General features: G+C 28.1%; 1 protein-coding gene and 1 pseudogene across 1 annotated transcript in view; one reads left to right on the top strand and one right to left on the bottom strand.

Moving 5' to 3' along the window:
* Nucleotides 1-13312, bottom strand: part of LOC113560408 — a 108238-nt gene that overhangs the window by 36854 nt on the left and 58072 nt on the right. The gene's annotated exons all lie outside the window — the stretch shown is intronic.
* On the top strand, nt 11434-12233 carry LOC113552449 (annotated as a pseudogene).

Raw genomic sequence — 13312 nt, 5'->3', positions numbered from 1 at the left:
AATATTATGTTAAAACAATATACAGAATTAAAAACATTTATTTACGATCAAAAATAACCGCAAAGTAGGTTTGCTATTTAAATACAAACTATTATTTTTATATTTACAGGAAATCACTGTTACCGGAATCTCGAAAATGTCCATAACTTCAGTGTAATAATATATTGGTCAATAGTTATGAATTATGCGACATGGTGTCATTATAGAAAAAAAAATGTTTCCGGTTAATTGAAATAAAACTAATTGTTTTATTGGCAGCAGTTATTACCAATATATACAAATCGTATATACTATTTTCCGTAATTTAATTTTTGAGTATTTTTTCGATTATGAAATAAATATTTTTTAACAAAAATTTACAAAATATAAACAAAACGATTTATAACTAAATGTATTAGTAATAAATTAATAAATCATTGCAAAACAATATCTCCATATGTTTATTACGCATGATATCAATATTCACTATATTAAGTTACAACGCCATGTCATTTTTATGGCATACTCCTGTGCAGTATGAAAATATGTTATCATAACATTATAATTGGTATATTGATGCAGTAAGTTGGTTGTTACGAGTAATGAATTCATTGTCAAAAACCGGTATCTTGAACAAACTTTAGACTACCATTTTATTTCATTACTTCTAAACTTTCGGTTTATTGGTTCTAAACATATTTAACGACCAAAAGATTTTCATCGTAACTTATAAATTAGCAGCAAAGTTCGGTGCTCGTAGAATTTTACGCATCATACCACCTATAATGATGATTTAAAACTAATTGATGGGTATAATATATACCCGGTTATATATATATATATATATATATGGTACGAAACTTTCATTTTATACCTAATAAGTAATAATCGTGAAAATCTAAACAGAAACCAACAATTTTTCATTAAAACCATAAAAAGTAACGGTATGTATTCAAAAAGTTCATTTGGCTTGTATATGATATATTATGATAATTCTTATTGTTTTTATTATTATTCTAGCAGTTATAGTCGGTTTTCTATTGAACTTTCTATTTAACAATATAATTTATTGTCAACCAATATAGCCCGATTTGGGTTGGTTTTTTTATGTACTGGATGTTTCACCAAGTATTCTTAGGAAGGACAGTTAGCATATTTAATGAATTATCTTTTGTAAAAACCATGTAGTCATAATTTTATACGTCCAATGCGTTCGTTTTCATAGCTAACTTCTTTTTTATGAATAATTAAAAACATTTTGAATTTATGATTATAAATATGTACTTATAAATTACTTACTAATTACGAAGAAAATTTTAGTTTAACATTTTTAAGTTGTGTGGTCAAACTCACTGACCTTTAAAAATAACAATAAAAATAAACTCACTTTAAGATGTATCTAATTTGCCTACTCATAACGCCGCGTTAAAATTTTTATAAACGTTATATAAACGTAACATTATAATGAGATACTGTAAAGCTACTATTAAATAAATAACAGTCAGAGATTTTTATGATTCTTAAAGGGTAGAACCTTAGATCGTAAAATATAATTTAATACATATAAAAATAAAATACTTATTCGATACATACAAGCACTTCAACATCAATTTTTAATATGACATATAATGTTGTATTACTAATCCATATACCACCATAATATAAGTAATAATTTTTTTATTACAAAAATTTATAATTTAATTTTTTTTTATTAGTAGTAGATGGAAATCTTAAAATGCAGAAAAATATGAAATTTGCGTTACATTAATACCGGATCTGATACAATGACATCAGATTGATAATAGTAGGAGACTTATGATTTGGTACTATGGAAACAGCAGTACCTTTTTTTTATGCATTTTTTAAAACTAATGGAATTTCCAAAAAAAAATTGATCGAGATATACCTAAGACCTAACAGTTCTTAAGGATGCATTGTTAATAGTTCAATACCATTTATATTCTTAATTATTTACTGTATTAATAATAATTTCATACTACTATGTTCTTTTAATCTTTAAGAATGTATTTATCGATTATGAGTTTCTGTTAAATTAATATTAATATATTACCTTTTCTTGTATATAAATATAACACTATGCAAAATATATTGAAGTAAACAGTGTCTAATTGGTAACTCCCATGGTGAGCAGTCTGCTTATTTAATTAATTATTTTTATTACTATATTGAGTTATTACCACGTGAGTAACAACCGTAGTTGTAAAAATTATGGGTTTTTTTTTTATTATTATCATTATTTTATTGTTCGAGTATTATATATGATCATAAAACGAACGCTGGCATGACGTATTTTTTTTTTTTTTAGTCACAAATAATGCTTTTTGTTCAATCACTTGCATAACAATGTTGATAACATCGCAGTCGTTTCGTCTTTATTGTTGTTTCTATCTTAATGATAAGAAAATAGCAAAATCCACTTGTGCAAAATACGGAAAATTATTTATGGATTTTTAAAAATATACCGGGGTGAATAATTATCCCGCGTACGTTACATGAAGGTTAATAATAAGGATAACATACAATCGATAAAGTTTTATTTATTATCGTATAAAATTATTTATGAGGGAATTGTAAGTAAAAAGTAAATAAAAAAAAAAACGAACTATATAATACTGTTATTATTATATACCCTACACATATTATAATATATCATCATGGAATGAGAAAAAAGGGTAATAATCGCTGTTTGGTCTTTGAATTTTTTATCTTACAAGAAGAGACGGCAGTAGAAATTGCCATACACAATCAGCTCAGTCTTGTAAAAAATGTTTCAATATCAAACACGCTCGGCTTATATTCGATTTGTCTGGAATAAATTCTAATGCAGTGGAAACAATTTTACCAGCTTAAAGGTTATTTTGGTCAACACGTCGTTAAATTGCCATGCGTTTAAAATATATTTCATTGAAAATCCGTATAGGAAAAGAATTGATAAAAATGCAACATTTAGCAAAATTAGTATTTATACAATATAACAAACTACTATATTATTACTAATGGTGATTAAAAAATTAAAAACGTTAATGGCCTTAATTTTCGTATAAAATATATAACTATTAATCTATAAATGATTGACTAAATACAGTACTATTAATTTAAACTCAAGAAAGTACAAAACATTTGATAAAAATGATTAAAAAAACTCATATTATACAACAACAAAAACAAAATAATAAATATTTTGATGCAAATAATAGCCTTGGGAACCGTTTTAAAATTAAATTCATTCTGATGTTTACTTGGGTTTATAAGAATACAATGAAAAAACAAAACAGCAGGTAGCAAAGATAAATTTGAAAAGTGTCTAATTTATTTACATAACTCTGAAATAAGGCAATGACTTGAATATACTTACTAAATTATAAAATAAACTAGTCACATGTAAAATCCTTATCTAAAAATATTTAAGTAATTGTGCATGTTATCGTGAATACTATTTGCTTTTACATACGGTGTACGTATGTTTTGGTCTATATTACTTCACTAAAAAGTTTAAATATTATACTTAGAAATTAACATTTTTTTTAACAGTACAAAATTCACTTGATTATTACACGAATAATTAATAATAAATCGAAAGTAATGATCGTCGAATGGACATTACAGGCAGCGGAAAGCGGAAAGGGTAAAAATACTGTATAGTAAAATTCGAAATTAATACAATTTAACGGGATTACATAAAATGTAAAGGTGTGTTCTAGAGAGTATAATTTGGGCTTTCAGCGTTGCGAAAAACAATTACTAAGTACGGTCGGAGCTGAGATTTATAGATGCCCGGTGGGATATACGGTATGGAAGAAAAGGATGAAGGATAGATCTGTTTTTGGCGTTATCTTAGTTAATGTTAAATGGAAGACAAGAGGGAAAATAAGATGACAAAATAGTGAAGTAGTCGAAAATTTCATAAAAGGATTTAGCGGGTGAAGTTATCTCATGGATAAGCAAAGAATTAAGTATACTGTGAAAGAATCTTTATGAAATGAAGAAAAAATTCTAACTCTTTGTATAGAGCATAAGAAAATATTTTTGAAACATAAACTTAAGCAGATTTCAAAACCAATGTGGCAATGATATAATAATAATAAGCCTAAGTTTTAAAAACGAATTTGAAAATAAAAAACAAAATAGCGATATTTAGACTATATTATTAGAAATAAATCTTGATTTGTTAATATGTTTACAAAATAATATGAAAAAGTACTGTAATAATAAATTGCATTAAAAGCGTATGATTTAAGATATACATATTATAACAGAAATCAAATGGTTTAAAATAATAAATTATGTTAATAATAGCAATAGTTTTGATAACTAGTTACAGTTAATAATTATATTATATGCTAAAATAAATATTTACTATAATTTATATCTAGCATGTAACCATAAATAATATCAATAATTGGTTCGCTTTTTATTATTAGATAACAGGTGCATCAAACCTATATAATTTTTATTCAATACCATTAATCATAAGACTTGATTTTTTAATATTATCTTTTTCACAATTGGGTTTTTTAATTTTAAATAACGATATTTATGGAGGGAAAAAATTATTGACTGATATTTTATTATCTAATGTAATATTTATATAGATATTTTTGTGGTATGAATATTTAGATACACGGTAATTATTATACAATTGTATTCAATGAATATCTATTTCAAATGGACACTTGTCAATTAAATCATAATGTATTTTTATAACATTAAATTACTGTTATTTTATTGTATATATAGTTGGGATAAAAATATTCATGCAGATCCTTTATTTATCAAAAATAGAGTGTAGATGTTAATGTTAAAAGTAATTTTTAATATTTATACCTATTATAGTATTATCTAGGCATGTAGTTTTTAAAAGTGTGCAGAAAAATTAATTAAGGTGATTGTATATTATTAACTAATGGCATTTACTTTACTTACCCTACACAAAAGTTAACCGAATATGTTATCTTTCGAATAGTTTTGTAATAATAAAATGCATTAATAGTTATAGATTTATTATTACAACACTTCCCACTTTCATTCACCAGAGTGAGTGCAGAAAAACAATTTCCTAACACCAGCTGTCTAGTAGTATCTTGTCTGGCAATTGAACAATATAATCGTTAATTTTAATAAAAGAAAAATATTGTGCTAATTTTTCTCTATACATAACGATTTTATTGCAGTAAAATAACTTAAATCATGAAAATGTATGATATACTGATAAAACTCGTATCAAATCATTATTTTACCACTATTATAATTTTCTCAACATAAATATTTAATAGCAATCCGTTACTACTTAGATACGTCCTGATTATCTGGTAAGTATAGTGGAAATGTTTCCATTGAATCTTAGAACTATAAACCTTTATGACCAAATGTATAAAAATCGATTTATACAAATATCAAACGGTAAAAAATCGGTTATGAGTCTCATTTGTACTGAATGTATGTAAAAGATAGCACAAACAAATTTACAACAGAATCGACTAGTTGGACAACAGTTCAATTTGACAATAAACAAATAAAAATTGTTTTGTATGTGACCGAAATCAAACTAATTCGGACCTACGTTACAAATTCATAAAGTCGAGGAATAGCCAGTCAAATTTCAAGTCGTAAAACGATGTTAAAACTCTACCTTTCGGACCATATGGGTTTAAAGAGAATGACTAAAGAGATAACTGTGGAAGTCAGAAAAGCTTCGGTCGTATTCGAGTTTCTAGTAATAGAACCGTCCAAAGAGCATAAAATGCCTAAAACGACTGAATCTACACAATCATTCAAAAGTGTTTTTATGAATTAAGTTCCGAAATACACTTAGACGGAACCAAGTAACTCCATAAAAATATATGCTATTCTGTACATGTTCTAACTGCATATGCATATTTATTGGTGTATTTAATAATTTGTACAGAAAAGCGTTCTATAAAACTGCGCTGATATAAAGACCCCATTTGGTCATCTTAATAGAATTATGTTATTGCAACTTAAAATGATTAAATCAAAAGTTCCTAACTATACTTCATACGTACATCCAGATATTTTTTAATACGTATATTATATTGTATTAGAGGTATATTTTTTTTCTTTAAAACGTTAAGAAAATCTTGGCGTATAAAAACATTGGTATAACACGTTGGTGGAAAATAGACATGTTGGTATGAAGAACGGGGAGCGAATATGTGTATACGTATGCGTGCACGGGTAATAACCGATGTTTTGCATATAACATCGTCAGAAACTCGATAATATAAAACTTGATGCCTTCTCTTCTCGATCCTCTGAAATCCAACCACCCGTCCACCTACAGATGGGTCACAAGTAAAAGGCGCAGATGGTCCACAAACTCGCCAATTGGATACTTTACGGTTTTGCCGACGCCATCTGTGCCCTTTCGCAAACAGAATAATGTAATGTACGAGGCGCAATCGACCGATCCAGCGATTTCAGCCGACAGGTCTGTCGTGGTCGATACAATAATAAAGAAAACAAACGCATAGAAAAGGAAGAAAATAAGGTTCGAGTACTCAAAAAACAATCTCAAGAACAGCGATCCATTTTTATGGCCTGAATATCGTTCCGTTGTGCCGATACAACATCTATACATTATATATTTATATTATATTATATGAACCTATATGTTCGGTAGACATTCACCGCCTATTACAGTTACGAATTTCCCTTGCCGAGGGACTTGACGGAAATTAATCGTAAAACATTCGTTTTTTTTCGAAAGTTTTTATACATCTATTCTAAGACGAGTAACTACACTATTTTCACGATGTTGTTCTACACCATTTTATTTTCTACGAAAGTTTGCAATGCGATGTTAATAACGAATATTATTTATTATAAACTATATAATATTTATTATATATATACATATATAAGTCTTCAAAAGGGATAACAGCTCCATTAGTAATGATAAGAAACATCAAACATTCACTGAAGGGTTAAAATATAGTTACTTTATAATATGCCTGTCGCCTCTCTTTTATTACTTTTCAAATAAGTTCGTTCAATCTTGTGCTACTCGCAAGCGGTAAAGTAACTGACAAAAAAATAAATATATAATATAATATGTATACAAATTATTCATAATTTTGCATCATAATATATTATATAACGACTAACGAAGTTAAGTAATATTTCAAAAAGCTGAAGATGTCGAGCAAAGAAAAATATTCGTAAGAAAATAAAATAAATTCTCCAATATGGTAGTCAATTAAACTACATCGTTATTGTATACATTTAGGTACTAAATATTGTGACTAGAAATAAATTTACCGTTTTTATTACCGGAAAATGAATAAATAAAAGTCTAAAATCGATAGAATATTATCGTTTTATTGACCGACGTGACGTATGTTTAGAAACGAGACACTGGAGTAGAGATAATGATAAAATAATGAAATACTTCGCAACGCGCCGTGTTAATATTCTCCTCGTGGACCGTAAACTACAATTGTACGTAATCGATATAAATACGCGACGTTATTATGCGATACTTATCGATTTTATCGTTAATATATTTATTTTTCTTTGGTAAATAATTACTCGCGCGTCTATAAATTATACAAAATACCGATATCCATAAACAATGCTGCAGCGCGCAAACAATAAGCAATCATAATTGCGATTCGAGACGGCCTATTAAGATTTTAGACCGTCTACAACGTGCTCTAAATAATAATAATAACTGTGCGGGGTAAAATAATCGGCACACGAGTGCGGATAACGAACGCAAAATATATCGCAGTCGTAGCGATTCAAATCGGTCCAAGTTTAGTCGCACGCAAATCGAAATTTACTGAAACTGCAGTTAAATTTATAACGGAATACGCTCCGGATGGTTTGGGGGTGATCTCGTAGTCTACACTGTTATAACGCGTGTTGGTACTCTCGTAAAAATTAATTTGTAGTAACGCTATTCGTGCGTTGTTGGACGTTATTAACAATTCGCGTAACAATGGGTGTAGCCTTTAATTATTACTAGACGGTGCGAACCGCTGCGACTGTTAACTCGATTTATTCGTGTAACTCTATATTACAATATGTATAATATACATAGAGTGACGGAAATTGACAGTAATAATAATAACGTCATATGTTGTTATATGTTTATTTCAAAGGTACTAAACACTCGCCAAGATCCTCGACCCCAATATTTTACATTTAAGAATTTATTAGTTCAACAAATTATAGAATATTTTTTTACTACTTAAGAAATTAGTCGTTAAAAATTGTCTTAGAAAAATATAAATAAAATTAATATTGGATCTATTATTTATTAAACTTGAATAACTCTTATGAATTATAAATATTGTAATATTGATAGATTAATATTATAAATCAATAAAATGTTTAAATTACCATTGCCCCATATCTTCAAGATCCATATTAACGTGAAATCATTATCCTTTGTAGGAACCTACATAAGATACTAACTCAAAAACTACTCGTTAGAATTTTGATACGCTAATATTTTCAGAAAAAATATCTTTTATATAGTTTACAATAGAAAAGGCGGAATATCATTTAAAAAATAGATTTTTGTATCTCCACGAGAAACTCTTTAAGTATTACATCAAATCACAATAATTTGATAAATAAGGTCTTTAAATATACTTGACAATTTTAAAAATCAGACAAGACTTAAGTATAGCTGTGTTTTTTAAAAATAAATGAGAATGAACCCATTTAATAAATCACTTTTAATATTGATCCAAAACTATTGTTGTTATACTTCGAACATACAAAATAATTTTCAGAAATTCTTAATTTTTACCATTTACATTTCATAAAATAATTCATGAGCAGAGGTAGAAATGCATACATGACATTTCTGTCAAAAGAGATAAGAAACTAAAACGTGGCTTATTTAATAATTAATTTTTTCCTCCTTTAGATGTACGGTGTCTATACAAGTACTCCCCTCGAGTGCGATTCGTGCCTGTAACGTTAGTTCCGTCAATGTTCACACATCTGTATCAAGCTTCAAGAGTATTAATTATTATTCTTTGTACAGTATAATATTTTCATGTAGTATTACGATATAAATTCACTTAAAAAGCCTTTCGCAGCGATATAATTAAAATCAACCATATGATTGTACTAACATCAGCCCGTGACTTATTTAAGAGGGAAGTCCTGGGTGTACCATTAAAGCGTGTATTTATTATTTATTATGTTATTAAGCAGCACAAAATATGGTTTAACTCGTAAATGTATCAAATTTGATTTCATAACATGCGTCTATTTATTTTAGTTAAATTCTGTTCACCTTTTTGTATTATAAATTTAACTATGAAAAAAATCAATGAATAAGCCGGGATGAAAATGAAAATTCACATAAATTATTTATTTTATTTTCAACCCTTCGCCTTTATATAATAGTAACAAAGCAAAAAAATAAATAAAACGCAGCAAATTTTTTATAGGTACCGTAATATTTTATTACATTTACATATTTTCGTTCCGCACCTTGCATTGTTCGTATTAAAGTTTCAAGAGTTGATATGAGCATACCGAAAACTAAAAAGTGTTTGATAATTATTTTTTTTACTGAAAAACAAAATTGGTCAAACACGAGCAATTTAACACAAACAAAATGTAATATCGTTCATAAAAAAGAATATATTATTATTCTGTTCACTGTTAAACTCAAAATGTTCTCATATAAACTACCTTATTTATACAGCATATGTATAGTTCCTTAATAGCATATACGTGCATCCCACGGGAACGTCCTATTTGATTCCTCTCGAAGAGAAGATTAGAAAGGAAGTTATAAGAGAGATTTTTGATTACCCAGTGGGTTACTTCAAAGCACGACTTTCCTGAGAAATGTTTCAGTTGAAAGTTGTATTAATCGAAATCCATCTTAAAATTACATCCACCATTTCTTGCATTTATAAATAACTGTATGCGTTGATCAAATAACTTACTGAATTTATTACAGTGAGGTTTTAATGTACAATAAGTGCGGTTTAATGTCAAAAAGAGTAAATACATAGAATACCAGATTAAAAACTCAAAATAAAAGGTATTATGTCAACATATTTTATTAAGAATTATTAGGTTAGTTAAATACGTTAATCATCGATTAAATCACATGAAATCATCCTTCCTACATTGTGGTAAAGAAGCGGTAAACTATCAATTGGACTGTGTAAATATTTTGATGAATACATAATCAAAATAAAATGTCACAAACTTACTGCAGTTAATCGTTTAATGTTAAATTTACTTATATGTATAACATGAAATCTAATAAGTATATTAAAGTCTTAAACGACATACATAATCTAACTTTTCGTACACTAGAAAATGCATTCAGCGGGTAAATGTATTAAAAATTATTATCAACGTAAAATTCATCAATAAACTTTTAACGTTTCGACAAAGTTTCGAAAATCATTTCGAGTATTGTCGCTGTGGTGGTAACATCGGTAAAATTGAAGAAAAAAAATCCTCGAGTTCGCGTCACTTAACAGACGATAAGTCGTATAATTGTATAATAATGTGAGTTCGTTGTTGCATTTGTTCACAACTGTGTAAATTTTGAGAACTATAGGAAATCGAAAATCCATGTAATATTAACAAGATCTTCCTCAAAGTCTAAAAACGTCGAAACATATACGGAACACACATTTCCTCCGTAACTTTTTAGTCGACAAAAATATTCATTCCAATGACGATAACAAAATAGTAAAAATAAAACGACAATAACAATATAGAAATGAGCGTACTCATAGGTTAGGTATACTAGGTTATAGTATTTTATTTAATAACTTATACGCTGAGAAATCGTATATATTATCTGCTGAGGATTAGTTTTTTTGGAATCGATATTGACATTTAATTATTTTTCGGCACCACGTTTTGCCTTCTATGAAAATATCCATGAACAATATTCAACAATTTTCGTTTAATTACGACTCAATTATTATTATTTTATACTTGCCCACCTTCACGCATACCTATTCTGCCGTCCTTAGAAAGAATGCCGTAAGTCGAAAAAAAAATGAGATAACACTATATTACATTTAATATTATAGTTTTACAAGTTTTTCCTAAGCAAAAATGCCGTAACTATGATTATTTATCCAGAAATATCTGTTTTTAAGAAAACAATATTTCCGCAATTTTAATAAAATATAATCGGTGCTTAGCAAAAACGCTGTAACCACAGTTTGTTTGGAAACATTGCCGTAAGTTTTATTTCAAATGCGGCGTTTTTGCTTAGCACCTCGACATAATCTATATTTACGGCGTTGTTGTTTAGGAAACCAATTGCCATTCAGCCGTATCTTATATATTTAATTTTAAATAACTGATAATATTTGGAATTTCGCCATCCTAACACATCGCAAACAAATTATATTTCGTTAAGTTATCGATGATACCTAGTCGTGTATATTAGTCGTTTTTATTTTTGCAATGGATACCGAAAATATTGTGTATGATAATGACCCAAACATAAGTGTTATTCGTGGTTCACCAGAATCAACAACTACAGCTATAATAATTGCGGAAAGAGATTTATTAGTTGCAGGAGTTGAAGAAATTTATCGAGATAAAATATTAAAATTATAACTTTATATATAATATTATGTTAGCTTTTTCATTCGAAAAATAAACAATTGGGTTCCTCTAATTTTCAGATAATAATAAATCTATTATAGATATATCTGAATTACCAATTTTGTTGACGATGGTAAAATTTAAATTAATTATGATGTCGAGCTTTTCACAAAATCCGGAGAACTTAGAAAAAGAAAAAAATATTTAAAAAGTGTAGAAATGCAAAAAAAAAAAAAAGATTTGACCAACAAAAAGATCAACATAGGGTGTTACCAGGCTATGATAAAGACAATTGTACAAAACAATGCTTTGAAAAAGTTACAGAAGACAGACGATTTGATGTGAACTTTCAATATTTGAATATGACTTGGAAAGAACGTAGGGTTTTCATATTGAGCATGTGTCAATGCGTGGACATTAAAACACGTTAAAACACAGAGTCGACTAACCTTAGAAATAGTTTAAAATTGTATATAACTAATGATCGAAGCAATAAAATACAAGTATGCAAACCCATTGTTTTAACCACCTTAGCCTTTAAAAAAACAAATGATAGAGTTCTCGATGTATTAATACATTATCCCAATGGTCAATTAGAGGCTCTTGATGATTTTCGTGGCAATAAATCAACTAAAAAATCATATCGAGTCATTTAGTCCGACTATATCACACTACCGGCGTGAGCACGCTCCGGATATTCGATATTTACCGAGTGACATCACAGTTACGCTAATGCATCAAATTTTTTTAGAAAAATATCCTGAACCTTAATATACCATTTCATATGATAATTATAGAAATCAAGTTTCTAAAAAAAATATATCGTTAGCTGCACTTGGACATGAAGAGTGTGAGGTACACAAAAGCTTAAAAATGCATGAACACGCAAAAGATAATTTAGTTGACGATTGTGAAATTTGCCAAACTTACTCTGTACATAAAAAAAAAGCTGATGTTGCAAGAGCTCTGTATCAAGAGCACGCTAAAAAAGAATTCGATGAAAAATCTTTTTATGTTACAGTAGATCTCCAAAAAGTTATTATGTTACCACGTGTAGATACATTTAAAAAAGTTTTATTTACTAAAAGAATAGTTGCTTACAATGAAAGCTTTGTGCCTATTGGGGGAAATAAACACTTTTTTTTCCATTCGCATGCATATGGCATGAAGGCATTAGTGGGCAAAAAAAAAGACCGGGTCAGTATATTTTTTTCGTTTTTCCTGCACTATCGCGATGCCCAAAAGTTGACAATTTGGCTAGATAACTGCAGTAATCAAAATAAGAACTGGTGTTTATTGTCATTTTTAGTATACATAGTTAACTCAAGTAATATTTATGCCCAAGAAATTATTTTTAATTATTTTGAAGCAGGGCACACATTTATGTCAGCAGATAGTTTTCACCATCAAGTGGAATTATCATTAGAACATCAAAAGAAAACTTATGATTTTAAAGATTTTGCTAATGCAGTAGGGGCGGCCAATAAAGGAAATGTACACTTAAAAAAAATGAGTTATTTTGATTTTTGTCAATGGAAAGATTATAAGACACAACAGAAACTATTAAAATCAACCAATAGAGTTTTGTTGAGAGACATTGTGTCAATAAAAGCTGAACGTGGAAAATATGTGTTATTTACTAAACATCAGTTTAGAGATGAAACATACACAACATTGGATTTTCTCCAAAAAAAAATTATGAATAAAAAATGAATGCCTCCGCCATCTCCACATA

This window comes from Rhopalosiphum maidis, chromosome 1 (genome assembly GCF_003676215.2).
Source record: "Rhopalosiphum maidis isolate BTI-1 chromosome 1, ASM367621v3, whole genome shotgun sequence".
NCBI classification, from domain to species: Eukaryota; Metazoa; Arthropoda; class Insecta; order Hemiptera; family Aphididae; genus Rhopalosiphum; species Rhopalosiphum maidis.
Note: the sequence above shows the minus strand (reverse complement) of the source record. Positions and strands in the feature narration are given on the sequence as shown.